The following is a 16,283-nucleotide window of genomic DNA, read 5'->3' as shown; positions in this document are numbered from 1 at the left end:
CCATATGTCTTTGACTCTACACATACTCTGTGCTTACTCCAGAGATCTCCAGGACCTATCACTGCATCAATGGGAGATGTTAATTTATAGAAAAACTGACTCCTTGCTACACTCTCCAGGTCATCTGTTTGCTGAGAGGAAGGCAGTTGAAAATGGGTATAGCTTATGCCAGATTAAGACAATCTCAAATGTCTTATTTTAGGCATCAAAACTGGGTATGTTGGGATAATTCAGTGCTAGTTTTTAAAGAACTCTAGAAAACAGCATCCTAGCATAGTGCTTAAAATAAAGTAGTTATTTAATACACATTAATTGGATAAGTGAATGAATGAATTCAGGAATATAGGAAGGAATGAATGATATTTAAAGTTTTCTTTTTTTCATGGCAAGCAATGGGGAATAATGGGAAAAATGGTATCTTCTAATTAATAGTTGTGTGACTTTGGGTAACTTATTCTCTCTGAGACTCGGTTTTGTCATGTTTGAAATAGTCATGCTAATACTTGCTGTCAAGAACTGTCAAAAGTCTGAAATTTTACTCTCTTTCTAGCTAACATGTTAGCCTGCCACAACTTCAAAGATGCTGGCAGAAGACGTGGACTTTTGGGTCAGACACACCGACTTTATTACTCATGGCATAGCAAAGCATGAACATCACCGTGTTTGTGTAAGTTCCCCTTGCAAATGGCTCAGATGGATGCCTGCACACATGCCTGTAACAGCTGTGTTACAGGAGAGGATCCCCAGGCTTAGGGATCTTGAATTTATAATTCAAGATGTCTGTTCTCTCCCCTGGAGAGTGAAACTAACCCTACCTTTCCAGGCTGTCTGCTGTACAAATGTCCTTGAGAAGATATCCTGAAACAAAGGGAGCTATTGCTTTCCTTATAAGATGGGCAGAAATGCATGAGACCCATGAAGAATCATCTGCTAACACCACCTTGTAGATCTTTTTTTATGAGAATTAAATGAACTAACATATTGTATCAGTCAAGATAGTCCAGGTTATGCTGCAGTAACAAATGGCTTCCCAAGACTTTGTGTCTTAAATCTCCAAAGATATTTCTTCGTAATGCCACCCACTTATGGGAAATCGGCTGGGAGCTCTGTTCCAGGCCATCCTCACTCTGGCTCCTAGGCTAAAGGAGGCTTCATTATGCGGCACATTGCCATGGCAGAGGGAAAGTTAGTGGGCAAAATAGCCTGCTGGCTCTTAAAACTTCATTTGCATCAATTCTGCTCACATGTCATTGTCCAAAGCAAAGTCACATGGCTAAACATAACTTCGAGGGGGAAGGGAAGTGTATCCAGAAGAAGAATCTGAAATATTTATTTGGTGGGCAGCACAAAATACTGCACACAAATGCAAAGTCCTTTCACAAGACCTGGCACATTAAAAATTGTAGCATCCCTCTTCCTTTCCCCTCCTGGAGCCATGAGTTTGGGCAGGGCCAGAAGTGTGGGTCTTTAGTTCAGAGGAAACTCGTAGTGGTCATGGACTCAGATTGTTCTCTGGCTATTCAGAGCTGTGGTCAAGAAAATTTGCAGAATTCCCAGCATGAAGTTATGTGCCCAATCTTGTAAATTAAATTAATCAGTACTAATTATTAACATGCATTCAAGATCACAAGTTTGTTGGTCAACACTAAAAATAAGAAAAACAGAATTTCTCCCAATTCTTAATTATTGCACAGAGATAATAATTAGATTGAGAAATAAAAGAAAAATATTGATTTATTTTTGTTCATGATACAATGCAATCACAGACTCAATAGCTGAAATACTTCCTGACTTGAACTGGTCCCCCCATCTGACTAGAAATCATTGAATGCCATAGAATAAACAAACATGAGAGACCATCATGGCCTCCATGCTTTAGGGTTAATAAATGCCAGACAAATCTTAATTCATTTCTTCAATAAATATTCATTGAGACCCCCCCCCATCTGTCAGGTTCTGTGTTAAGGATCTGAGTATAGAATGAGAAGCAAAACAGACACATGTTCCAACACCACAGAGCTTAGAGTCTAGAGGAAAAAAAATCATAATAAAAGCTTGTCCTTAATCATGGCTTGCTTACTAGGAGCTGAGTGCAGGGCTGTGCAATATGTTTGCATTTCATAAAAGAGTCAGCAGCCTTGTGGCGGTTTATTACTCATGATAACACTGTGGAGGTAGTAGGCACCACGGCTTTGACCTGGTGTAGGCAGGGCTCAGAAAAGTTATTTGGCATATTCTGCGGGTTACAGAGGAGCTGGGATAGAATTCAGGTTTCAGTAGTCCAGATTACAGATGCATTGACACCTAGACATTTTCACTAACCTGCGTCACAAGAGCCAGCCTTGTTCACAGGCGGTGGATCTCCCATCTCCAGCTTGTGCCCTCTGTTAGTTTATATTCTCCACTGATGAATGAATCATTCAAAGAACTTATTGCATACCTATTAGGTGTCAGGCACTGTGCCCAAACAATTATCATCCTATAATTATCTGCAAGGGTAGGAATGACTATCGTCACTTTACAGATGAAGAAATTGAGGATCAGAGAGGAGCTCTGTTATTCCAGGGCTCAAAACTGGTAGACGGAGCCAAGATTTAACCCACCACGTCTGAGCCAGAACCTTTCCCAGGAGCATGAAACTGCCCCTCCTAATCACTGGAGGGCCTGGCCAGTGGATACTCTCAAGCCTATAACCATGGCTCCTGCCGGACATCCCTAAGTCCCCCTGCAATACCTCGGTTATGAAATCCAGCAGCTGTAGCAGAAACACTCATTTTGGGAACGCATGCCTCTCCTCACTGCAGCGCTACAACTTGCAGCTTTTACTCACCTATTCTAGTGAATTCAACAACATTGATTGAACAGCTTCAATATGGCCCTGGACGCTAACCCCATGAGCCCCACACAGCCTTGCTCTGCAAGAACTGAAAATCAAGAGTGAAGAGAAACTTAGAATCACAGTAAATATAATGCAAGTAGACTTAACACAAGGTTATATCAGATACAGTGCAACAGAACAAGGAGAAAGAGACACAATCCTACTGGGGAATCTAGGAAGGCTTCAGGCGGAAGTGCAATTTGTCAGGGCCTTGAAAGATTGATAAGACTCAAGTGTAGAGATCGGGCAGGGAGGGGAGTGGAGGAGAAGGGTGAGTGTGAAGGAGCCAAGTCATGCAGTCAGAAGAAAAAACTTGTAAGCTGGAGGAGAAGTTGTTTTTCCAACTCACAAAGTCTGACCCATTTTCACAGAGCCCCTAGGAAGGAGCAGCTTGTAGGAGCCAAGTGCAGCTGGAGGGGTTGCCTCAGGGGTGAGCTGAGAAGAAAGGACATTATGCACATTTCGGAAAGTCTTACCTGAATAGGAGCCAGCTGCTGCTTAGTACCAAGCAAAATTCTTTTTATATTCTCCAGGCTTCTGGGCTCTGGTGTCTGGCGTACTGTCCCCTTGGGCTCTGTGAGGGTGGAGGGTCCCGTGGTGGCTCCCTGAACCGCAGGAAGAACAGCATCTCACTCCTGAAGGCTGACTGGTCCTAGCCTCCACACCTCTGCTTAAAGCGGTCCCTATGGTGAGCTGATGAGCTGACAGCTGTCTCTTTAGGTTCCCCTCTGGGTCTCCACTGCCTCCATGTGCCTGTCCCCTTGTGGGAGAAGGATGGTAGGTTTTTAATCCTCGCCAGTTACATCTGGGAATAACAATCCAAATGCTAATCCATCTGGAGAGAGAACGAATCCATATCTTCTGCTGCTTGTATCTTTTTTTTTTCATCTCTGGATCTTTAAATCTCATTATGAAGGCAGAACAAACCCCCTGCAAACCTGTCTCCTACCCTTCAGGCAGCCTGTTAAACATTTCTTTGTGCTCACGCTCCTTCTGCTCCTCACTAACAGAGCTCCTTTCATCTGGATGTGGCACGGCTCTTGAAATAGCTAAACAAAAATAGCCTCCTACACCCCCATGAGGAAGGAGGTGATCATAACTTGCTTTCCTCCTGCCAGGGAGGAGACAAAGGCATGGATAGGACAGTGACATAGTCAAGGACTCCCAACTCCTTCAGCCACCCTAAAATAATGACAGCACCGGCCACAACACCCTGCCCTTGTCTGCTTCCACAGGAGTGGCCTCACGTTTTCAAAAAGGACTTTGGTATATTTCTTCCTACACTGACTCTTCCTCCTGTGTGTCCTGTTCAGGAAAATGTCATCAACCAATCACCCAAGCCTGGGACATTCAACTCTGCAAGGCTTTAGGGACTTAACAGTTCTCCCAATGCTCATGCCTTATCTACCTCTTCTCTCTCCAACACTTTTAGGGCATCCTGCTTGCTTGGATTACTACCACAGCTTGCTCTCTACCATCCCTGTTCCTACTGTGTTTTCCTCCTAACCCACCGTCCAGGCTGCTGTCTGAATAATCTTTCTAAAAGACACACTTAGTTAGGTCATGCCTCTGCTTAGAACCTTTCTCCTGCAGGATAAGATTTCAACTCCTTAGCCTGGCATAGAAGCTCCATGCTCCATGCCTGATCCTACCTGTCCAATCCCATTTTCCACCTGTACCCCTCTATATTCTCTATAACGGGCCATTTAGAATCACTTCCTGTTTTCCAGACATGATGCATCATGCCTTGGAGAAAAAGGAGAACTGGCTCTGAGAAAGTGACAATCATCCTAGTCCTGGTCCAGGACTGGAGGCCAATGCAGAATAATAGACTGGGAACTCAGGTCACAACCAAAGCAGAGACACAATTCTACAACCAGAGACATACAAAAGAAGAGGCTGGGGTTCAAAGGCCAGATCCTATTATCATAATGGTTCTAGAGAGGGAATGCTACAACACAGAGACATTATATCTTGGGTAAGTTTGATTGGAATAGAGGTCAACACTACAGCATCATCTTCTAATATTGATTGATTGCATAATTTCATCCTCATTACTCCTAGACTGGATGCCACTGGAGGCAGATCTGAGCCAAATGGTAGATCATTGAACCTGTCTGGAGCAGCTGTAAATAAAGGAGACCTAAAACAGTCACCCTTCCACATACACTTTACAGGGATTCTAGGATGTGGGATGGGGAAGGGGGTTAGCATTCAGCCTGGTCAATGAGAGGTTTCAAGTTTTCTTTCTATTGACCAAGAATTTAATAACATCTTGCTGACTGCATCTTTTTTTTTTCTTTTATTGACGTCTAATTGACATATGACATTATATTAGTTTCAGGTGTGAAATATAATGATTCAATATTTGTATATGAGAAATGATCACAATAAGTCTAGTTAACATCTATCACCGTATATAGTTACAAATTTTTTTTCTTATCATGAGAACTTTCAAGATCTACTCCCCTAGCAACTTTCAAATATGCAATATGTATTATTAACTATAGTCATCATGCTGTATATTACATCCCCATGACTTATTTATTTTATAACTAGAAGTTTGGACCTTTTGACTGCCTTCACCCATTTTACCCACCTCCTACTCCCTGCCTCTGGTGAACATCAATCTGCTCTCTGTATCTATGAGCTTGTATTTTTGTTTTTAGATTCCACATATAAGTGAGATCATACAGTATTTGTCTTTCTCTGTCTGACTTATTTCACTTAGCATAATGCCCTCAAGGCCCATCCATGTTGTTGCAAATGGCAAGATTTCCTTCTTTTTTTTCTTTATCCATTCATCCTTCAATGAATGCTTAGGTTGTTTCCTTATCTTGGCTATTGTAAATAATACTACAATGAACAAGGGGGTGCATAAATCTTTTTGAATTAGTGTTTTAATCTTCTTTAGATAAATACCAAGAAACGGAATTGCAGGATAATATGGTAGTTCAATTTTTTATTTTTATGAGGAACCTCCATACTGTTTTCCATTGTGGCTGCACCAATTTACATTCCCACTAACAGTGCACAAGCGTTCCTTTTTCTCCACATCCTCGCCATTTTTGATAATAATCATTCTAACAGGTGTGAGACCATATCTCCTTGTGGTTTCGATTTGCATTTCCTTGATGACCAGTGATATTGAGCACATTTTCATGTACCTGTTGGCCATCTGTATGTCTTCTGTGGAAAAATGTCTGTTCAGATCCTGGGCCCATTTTGTAATCAGATTGTTTGTTTTTTTGCTATTGAGTTGTATGAGGTTTTTTTTTTTTATTTTTTTGCTCAGGAAGATTAGCCCTGAGCTAATCTGTTGCCCTCTTCCTCGTTTTTTGCTTGAGGAAGGTTAGCCCCACGCTAACATCTGTGCCAATCTTCCTTTACCTTATATGTGGGTCACCACCACAGTGTGGCTGACAAGTGGTGTAGGTCTGCATGCAGGATCTGAACCAGTGAACCCTGGGCCACTGAAGAAGAATGCAACAAATTTGCCCACTACGCCACCAGGCCAGACCACATGAGTTCTTCTTATATTTTGGATATTAACCCCTTATAGGATATATGATTTGCAAATATTTTCCCCCGTTCAGTAGGTTGCCTTTTCATTTTGTTGATGGCTTCCTTTACTGTACAGAAACTTTTTAGTTTGATGTAGTCCCACTTTGTTTTTGCTTTTGTTGCCTTTGCTTTGAGTTTCAAATCCAAAAAATCCTTGCCAAGATTGTAAATATTTTCACGTTTCTTTAAAGTTGTACCCTATATTTTGAATGTAAGAAGGCCATTACTCTGTTAAATTATGTTAATGTCTTATAAAAATGGCATAACTGTTAATGTTTGCTAAACCCAACATATGAAATTTCATCAACAAACAGTATTATTTTTGGATCAAATCTCCATAATCCAGATGCCACATAGTGGGACCAAAAGTTTTGAGTCAAAATCATTTATTAATTGAAAAAGCACCCACTATGAGCCAGGCACAATGATAGATGTTGCCAATACAAAGAATTAAACACAGTTTCTTAATGAGAGGGGGTCTACAGGGAATAGAAAACAATCATTAAGCCAGGGTACCCAACATTTGAACAAGTTTCTTGAAGAAAGGGATAGAAATGAGTGGATAATTCACAGACCTTATATCACACATCTAAATGAGATTTAAATACCATCTATACCCTGATGACTCAAACTTCTGTCTTCAGCACAGATCTGGCCCTTGAAAAGGGCCACATATCTAGTTACTTACTTTTACTTTTCTGTTTAGATATTTAATAGTCATTTCAAAAGTGCAGTCATTTGGAGGAGTTTGGGATGGAAATAGAGTTCAGTGTCCAAAGCGAAATTTTTGATATTACATATAAAACTAGCTTCTCAGTTAATGGCAATTCGGCTTTCCAACTGCCCTTGCAAAAAGTCTTGGTGTCATTTATTATTGCTCTCTATCTTTTATACCCTACGTACGGACACTCAGCAAATCTTGTGACACAACTTCAATGTTCACTCACCACCTTAGTCCAAGATATTTTCACTTTTCACCCAGACTATTGAAATAAAGTACTCATTGGTTTCCCCAATCCTACACATACCCCCATATTCTATTTAAAGTGCTGTCCCATCTCGGCCTTATGAATTAAATGTGAAAGGTCCTAAGAATGTAAAGACTGAGAAGTATTTAAGTAAGTATTAAATACTTACTTAATAAATGAATAATTGAGGAATCATGATGGAAAGTGGTCAGAATGAAGAAGATAATGAATACCTAGACATGTGTTCAGTGAGGATTTGAGGATGGGGTAGTAAAGGTAAATATTGTGATATTGGTTGAAGAAGGTTTATGTTCAAAATGAGGGTAGCAGCATGGATGTCATATTGTGTTTCTTGTTACACAGATTAAATTCAGATTAAACCTTTACTAAAACATGCCCAGACTTCCATAATTCTTGATCTTTGACTCACATCTCTCAGCACTGGTACTTGAATCCTTGCTTAATTTCCTGACTTCATACTCCATAAACAATGGGTTTCAGGGCTGGTGGTATGAGGTGGTGCAAGACATTGAGAGAATGGGTACCTCTGAGGGCACCTTCTTTCTTGCCTTGTTTGTGAAGATGAAGACTAACAGCAATGTCTAGAAGAAAAGTATAAGAATGAGATGAGAACCACAAGTACTCAAGACCTTGGTGGCTGCACCTCCTGGGTGCAGATGCATAACAGCCCTCAGGAGGAAGTGGTAGGATAGTAAGATGAGCACCAGATCAGAACCTAACAGGCACCAAACACTCACAAATTGGTAGAGCTTGTTTAGGTGAATATCCCCACAGGGGAGCTTTGCTACAGAAATGTTGGCACAGATACAGTTCTCCACCACATTGCTGGCACAGTAATTGAGCCTGGCAGCCAGAACTGGTGTGGGCAGTGTGGCCAGCAAATTGCGGAAGACAATGAAGATGGGTGCATTACTGACAAACTGTTCAGTGATGATGGATGGGTACCGCAGTGGGTGGCAGATAGCCACATAATGGTCATAGGCCATGACCAGAAAGGTGGAGGACTCCATGGGAAGGAATGCATTCATGATGAACACCTGCAGGAAGCAGCCTGCAAAGCTGATGGACTTCAAGTTGAACCAGAAGATGAGCAGGACCTGCCACAATCATTATTCTCAAACACTGTGCATTCATTCCCACCCTGGGGTACCTAAACCTGGGAGAAGGCTCAGATGGCTTCAACCATCCGTATCCTAAAACCACAGCCCCCAAATCCCAGCTGAGACAGAATCTTAATTTCAAATACCTTCTATGTGCATCCCCATCTACAAAGCCTGACTTATTCTTTTTCTCTCCATCTATAGACCGTGCTTTTTGTTTAAAAATGTTTATTTCTAGCCTGTCTTTTCCTGATCTCCAGAGGTCTTACGCAAACTCCAACTGGACACATCTGCCCATCTAAATGTATCACAAGAACATCAAACCCAGTAAGTCCAATACTTATATTTGGGCACCCACCAACCTCTCCATACACATAAACCTCCAATTATGCTCCCTATATCAGTATATGACATAAATGTACATCCAGTTACATTTTATTTTTTTGTTTTGTTTTGTTTCGTGAGGAAGATCAGCCCTGAGCTAACATCTGCCAATCCTCCTCTTTTTGCTGACGAAGACTGGCCCTCTGTTAACATCTGTGCCCATCTTCCTCCATTTTATATGGGACGCTGCCACAGCATGGCCTGACAAGCCGTGCGCCACGGGGATCCAAACCAGTGAACCCGGGCCACCGCAGTGGAGCGTGCGCACTTAACTGCTTGCGCCACCGGGCAGGCCCCTTCCATCCAGTTACATTTTAGAAATTAAATTCTAGAGCCCTGGGCCGGCCCGTGGCTTAGCGGTTAAGTGCGCGCGCTTCGCTGCTGGCAGCCTGGGTTCCGATCCCGGGCGCGCACTGATGCACCGCTTCTCCGGCCATGCTGACGCCGCGTCCCACATACAGCAACTAGGAGGATGTGCAACTATGACGTACAACAATCTACTGGGGCTTTGGGGAAAAAATAAATAAATAAAATTATTAAATTCTAGAGCCCTTGGGTGTTAGGGTAGAGTCATTCAGAGTCAAGTAAAATCTCCCTAGAAGTAAAAAGAAGGTCAAAGCTTAGAATATCACTGACTGAGACACTGAGAGAGGGCCTGCCAGTTGGTAAAAAAATGAAACTTTAAAAAAAAACATGGGCATTGAGAATGAGAGTGGACACTACTCTAAAGGCGCTATTTAGAGAAAGATGACTGAGTCTCTAAGAGTGAATCCCGGGAGTGTCTGACCCTGTGGATGACTGCGAGGCAGAGGATGACAACCAGCATAGAGAGGATGGCAAGCAGGTAGTACATGGGTTCATACAGAGATGCTTCCTGCCAGATGGCGAGCAATAACACAAAGTTGGCCCCAAGAGCCAAAACCAGGAGAGGAGCCAGGACTATAGGTAGCCAGTGCTGTGTGTCCTGCATTCCTGGGAAGCATATCATCTGGAATTCAGTCACCCTGGTCCCTGTGGTGTTGAGAGATAATACCATGACTGGCAGGTGGGCCTGGAACTGACTGGAAAGAAAGAGACATGAATTTAAGTTTTGACTATTTCCGTAATAATGTTCTAACTGATCTATCTGCCTCCATTCTAGGCCGTCAAGATTCACCGCAATTCAGTTGACATAGAATCTGTCTAAAATTTAAATTAGACCACATCACTCCTTGTTAAAACAATTTCCTTAGCATTTATAATTTTATGAATAAAGAGTAACTCCTTTTACATGACTGTTTTCCAACTCCCTTCACGTGTGTTCCAACTCCACACCTAGACCCCGCCACCTATAGAACGTGATTTGATGTCTCACCTCTGTGTTTTTACATGCGTCATATTCTTCTCCTTGAACCAACTCTCTTGCCCTCAAATAACTAAATTCTGCTTGTCCCATTCTATTTGTATCAAGAGTTACACCTCTTAGAAATGTACACAAAAAAATGTGTTTTTTTCTTGTTACTCTTTTTACATACATAGATGCCTCTCTTTTCCAATGTTTCTCTATGATCCTTAAATATCCTAAGCGTGCTGCTCTTAAAGCATCAATAAAACTTTCTTATACTCATTGATGTTCCTATTTGTCATCCAACAAGTCTATGCTCCATCTGCCAGCAATGGAATCTTATCTTTTTATGACAGCACAGAGAAAAACACCATGCACATGGTGAAATGATAGGCCCTCAAGAAGACCAGTTTAGATATATGAGATCGACAGATTGTTGAGCATATCATAATGCCTTGACTAATATAATATAGCATCTCCATATCTTGCTCTACCATAAACCACTGGTACTTCTGCTTAGCAATCAGTAAAAAGCTGAACAACGCAAAATGGAAAAAAAAAAAAAAAGGAATTTAGTGGTGAGGAAAAAAAAAGCAACCTATTGGTGAGAACAATAAATATAAAAGATACCTGTGCAGTATCCTATTTTCATGCGTCTTTGGTAACTAACTGTTTAAAAACAACAACAACCTGTATTTCCCAGGAAAAGGAGAAAAAATAAGGAAATGAGGCTTCTAAGGCAAGGGAAGAAGTGAAGGAATACTTAAACATGTCCCAGGACATGATGCTACACAGCCTGGAGCTTCATTATCTTTGAGTAACCTCTTAAACATCGAGGATCCTGCTGGTACCGAAGTTGCCAGGTTCTGCTGTGTTCTCTTCTGAAGCATAGGAAAAATCATCTCTTATAGGTGTATTTGGAGGCATGTTGTTGTGGATCCCCAGGCACAAAAAATCTCCCAGTCAAGATTTGGATCTGCTTTTTTTTTTTCCCTCGAATATATAGTATGGACTTCTCATCAGAGTTTTACCTAGACCAGTGGTTCTCAAATGTGAGTGTGCATCAGAATCACCTGAAGAGCTGTTGGAACACAGCTGAGCCCAAACCCTAGGGCTTCCAATTCTGTAAGCCTGGGGGGAAGCCCAAGAATTTGCCTTTCTAACAAAATACTAGGTAATGCTGATGCTGCTACTTCAGGAGCAACACTATGAGAATGACAGAGCTACACTCACTAGTGATAACTGACCTAACCATGATTTAGACTATCCCTAATCAAGACTGCTGCCTCAGTTCAGCCAGCCCTAGCTACAGCTCTGCTCAGCTTCAGACATCAGATTGGCGGCTTCTCCCATTTTCTTTAGTTATTTAAGCACAGTTATGGCCAATCTTTGGTCTCCCAATTTGAAAGTTATCCTCCCCCCATGGACCCTTTGGGAATTATGTGGGTTCCTTTCTCACGGTTTTATCTCTCTGCCTGGATCTACGGTTCTTAGTCATCTCTCCGAGAAGGACCAAAGCTCATTAAGGTCAAGGATAAGGTCTTCATTTTTCTTTGTGGCAGGTGGTACAAATCCATACACTTACAATATGCCTCTAATATTCAAGGAAGGAATGTTCTCCAGTCAGACTTCCTGCAGAGACAGACCTGAGCTGACCTTCTGTGAACTCAGCTGACCCACATTCTAATGTGCTTACACTCTTCCAACATCAATGATCTTCAGGGTCTTCACACACTAGCATCCGAGGGTGCAATAACATTCTCAGAAATAAACAAAGAATTCAGTTTCAGTCAAGGATCAAACTCAAAATGCCACTTACGGTTGGCTTTCCAATGTACTGTTCCCAAAAATACTTATGGAGAAAGTCTGGTCCAAACAGCAGTTTTGACCATCCAGCTGCTTTCAGGCAATGTGTGACTCCCCAACTTCTCACGGGCCTTCTGCTTGTGGCTCCTGGATGACCTTATGAAGATTCTTTCTCTAAAATAGCCACTCTCTTGTGGCTGGAAACATGAAAAGTCGTTTTGGGAATCCTGCTCCCATGGCCTCCTGCTTCCCTGCAGATACATTTCTAATGTAAAAAGAGATGTCTGCATTTAAACTCAGGTGGAGTGACAGAGTGGTCATCAGCTTATAGTTTCTCTTGAGATGTTTGAAAGTTGTATAAACTGAGATGTATTATTTGTAATGGAAATGAATATCACTCAGGAACACGGAGGACGTATGGAGAGACCCTGTAAGAAGACAAATGTCATTAGACTTATGAAATGACTTCATCTTACATATTAGCTGAATTCTTGAAAAATTGTTTTAACATAAGTACTTTATGATAACTTATCATTACTTTTTATCAAATTTTAGAAATATCTTTACACAAGGAAACTATGTCACTTAAAGGCAAACAATTATTTGGAATCCTGAGCATTCATTATATACGTTTAATTAGATTGTAGTAAGTCAAGGATACACATTTTTATTTCTAGGATTATCACCAAAATAATAGTAAAAACGATTGTATAAAAATTTGATTAATCCAAAATAAGACAAGAGAGTTATAAGAAGGCATATAAAATATGTGAATTAAATATACAAATAATAAGATGGTAGCTATAAAGCAACCAGTAACTGCATTTACATAAATAGACCAAGTATTCCAAGTAAAAGACTAAGACTACCAGATTGAATATATTTATGTTGCTTATAAAAGACACACTTTAGACATCAGCACCCAGAATGGTTGAAAACAAAATAATCGGAAAAAATGTATCATGAAAACACTAACTAGAAGAATGTCGGATAACTATATTAGTCTGATTAATCTCTAGATTCAATGCAATCCTAGTCAAAATTCCAGCAGTTTCTTTCTTTGTAGAAGTCAGTTGTAAAACTTCACATGGGAATTGAATAGGGCAGGAATAGACAAGGCAGTCTTAAAGATGAACAAAACTGGATGACTTACATTGACTACCAGATTTCAAAACATATGTAACATTACAAAGCTATGGGAATGAAGACAATGTGCTATTGGTGAAAGGATAGACAAACTAATTAAACAGGATAGAGAGTCCAGAAACAGATCCAGATACATATGGACACTCGATTGATGAGAAAAGCAAATCAACAATGCAGATCCCTGGGGGAAAATGGTCCTTTTAACAAATATTGCTGGATCAGTTGGATAGCTATATGGAAGTAAAGGACCCTTGACTCATGCCTCCTACTATATACAAAGACCAATCCAGATGGATTTCCTTTCTAAATGTTAAAGGTAAAAGTTAGTGCCTGGAAGAGAGCCTAGAGGGTGTCTAATTTGGTGGCATGAGGAATATCCAAGAGGGAGATATGGTTAGCAACTGCTTCATGGACTCCTAAAACACAAAATTACCTCCAAGGGGCAGAATTACAAGTGAAGTCGTGGGTATAGATTGCAAAATAAGGGAGTGAGCCTCCTGAGGGAGGGGCAGAATTGGTCAGTTGCCCGCAAAGTAACAATTGGTGAAATGTTGAAGAGCCCAAATGAACTCAAATTGGTGCTTTAGTTCTTTTTGGGTGATTCTCTGACCATCCATCAGTCTGAGTTGCTAATTCTGCCATGTTTTCCCCACAAGCATAAGCCAGGTGTCACCTTTTATGGAGGAGTGTTTCTGCACACAGTTTCATTATCACCACAGCCATGGGAGGAGAAGCAGAGTCTTAAATTATGATAAAGTACCTCATTAGGAAGTAAATTATCCTCTCTTTGCTCTAATGTCTGCATGTAGGTGTTGATTTCAGACTAATCCTAATCCTAATCCTGCCTCAACTAGCCCAGCTCCAAACACAACTCTACTCAGGTTTAGACATTAGGTTGACCAGTGTTCTCATTACTTAAGCACTAGCTTCTCCCTGTCCCTGTTCCCCAAAGTTGGACAAACTCTCCCTCCAATTGATGCTTAGAGCGCTACAGTTATCCCTTTCACAGTTTTATCTTTCTATCTGGAGCTGTGGTTCTTAGCGTAACTAATATTTCCCTTGGTAATATCAAAGCACATGAGGGAAAATGACAAAGTCTTATACATTTTTGAACCCTTATCATCTGGTGCAGGAAAAAAGAAAAAGCCTGATACTTAATCTCTAAGTAAAAGCTGCACGATAATCTTCTTCTCCCAGACTCTCCATGCAGCCTCCCTTGTAGACGCAGACCAGGGTAGCACTTTACATGTTTTGGGCTGACCTACAGACATTCCAACACAATTGCATCCTTCTGATCTCTGTATATTTGGGTCCTGAAAGACCAATATCTAGGGGGTGCAGTCTCATTCTCTTATATATGCAAAGGAATGAAAGCCCTAACTCAAAGTATTATTTTTGCTAAGCCTTTAAGTGGATGTTTCAAAGGTACATATATAAAGTTTCTTCCAAGCTAATATCTTATTTGGTTAGTAGTCTGCAGCCAGTATGTGACTTTTCAACTTCTCATCACCTTATGCTTATGGCAGGGGTCCACAAAGTTGCTAAAATCAAAATATTGCCTCTCTTGTAGGTCAAAAAATACATAGATACTTTGGGTTTCCCGTCCTTGTGGTGACCACTTCCTGAAGTATTACATCCCTGAACAAACATACCTACCTGCTTAAGCCTACACACACACCTACACAAACCTACATACTTCCAAAGGTGAAGGGGAGATATATGCATTTAAATACAAAGAGGAAGAGAAAATAGAGGCTTATAGCACTTTTCCCAGAGAGTCTTAAAATTCCATGCATTGAAATGTTTGTTTGTAATAGAGATATAAGATATTTAGGATGATATTCCATTATAACATATAGTCCCCACACATTCCATTTTACTATGTACTCTTCCTGGTTATCGCTTCATTCTCTCTTCTTACTGCACTCTACATTTTATTAACCTATCCTATAAGCATTTACTAAACGTCTTTTTTTTTTTTTTTTGTGAGGAGGATCGGCCCTGAGCTAACATCTGCCAATCCTCCTCTTTTTGCTGAGGAAGACTGGCCCTGGGCTAACATCCATGCCCATCTTCCTCCACTTTATATGGGACGCCGCCACAGCATGGCTTAACAAGCAGTGTGTCCGTCGGTGCACGCCCGGGATCTGAACCAGTGAATCCCGGGCCGCTGCAGCGGACGGCCCGCACTTAACCGCTTGCACCACGGGGCCGGCCCCTACTAAACGTCTTTTATGTTTGTTATTCTTCTTGACTTAGTAGGAAATGCAAAAATGAGTGAACAAATACTGACCTAATAAAGCTTATAAGATAAAGGAGAAAGCACATTAGAAGGAAATGGGAAACTATTTGGAAGGAGAGTGAGCAATACATCTCTTTCAGAGCTAGAAAGCTTTCATGCTCTTAAATGGAACGTTGTTAAAATTAGTGAAGCTAGTACTGGAATTTTAATTCACCAGTGTCGACATGTGCCCAAGGAAAAAATTGCAGATAATTAAGAGGAACGTTTTAAAATTTCCAAACAGAAACAGACATTTTCTTTCCTAAATGCTAGAAGGTAGTTCCTCATCATTAGAGGAATTTAAGCAAATCTTGGATGCCTATTTATCAAATATTCTTTAGCAGTAATTCCAAGAGAACTCTAGATTTGATGACTCTAAAGTCTCCATAGATATAAAAGTTTGGGTATCCAGAAATAAGAAAAGTGGCGACCAATGTGGACAACCTACCAAGTATTTTTGTGGCCACAAGAGGTAAACTGTAGAGAATTTGAAACTTTCTAATTTAAAAAAGAACTTAAATAGCAAGAGTAACATGGCAAATTGTATAGACATGTGTAGTGAATTTATGAGCACATGTTCCTCACTGGCTGACTTGAGATCCCATTTCTTTTCTGGTCTCTGTTCATGGACAGCCTACAATCTTTCATTGTGAAGAGCAGTGCTTTTAGTTTGAATCCATTCCAACCAGTCTGTTAGCCAACTGCGAACATCTGAAATGAAGCAGCAGGACTAAGATTTTAATTGATGACTTAGAACAAGGCACGACTGAGAGTGCCACAGCATTACACGATGAGCTTCAGATAAGGAAAG

General features: G+C 40.9%; 1 pseudogene; it reads right to left on the bottom strand.

Moving 5' to 3' along the window:
• Positions 1–4,434: 4,434 nt before the first annotated feature.
• LOC101407906 (olfactory receptor 56A4-like) lies at positions 4,435–9,951 on the bottom strand (annotated as a pseudogene).
• Positions 9,952–16,283: the final 6,332 nt, after the last annotated feature.

Source organism: Ceratotherium simum, chromosome 7, assembly GCF_057802395.1.
Source record: "Ceratotherium simum simum isolate JZ-2026a chromosome 7, ASM5780239v1, whole genome shotgun sequence".
In the NCBI taxonomy this organism is placed as follows: domain Eukaryota; kingdom Metazoa; phylum Chordata; class Mammalia; order Perissodactyla; family Rhinocerotidae; genus Ceratotherium; species Ceratotherium simum.
This window is presented reverse-complemented; position numbering and strand designations above follow the sequence as displayed.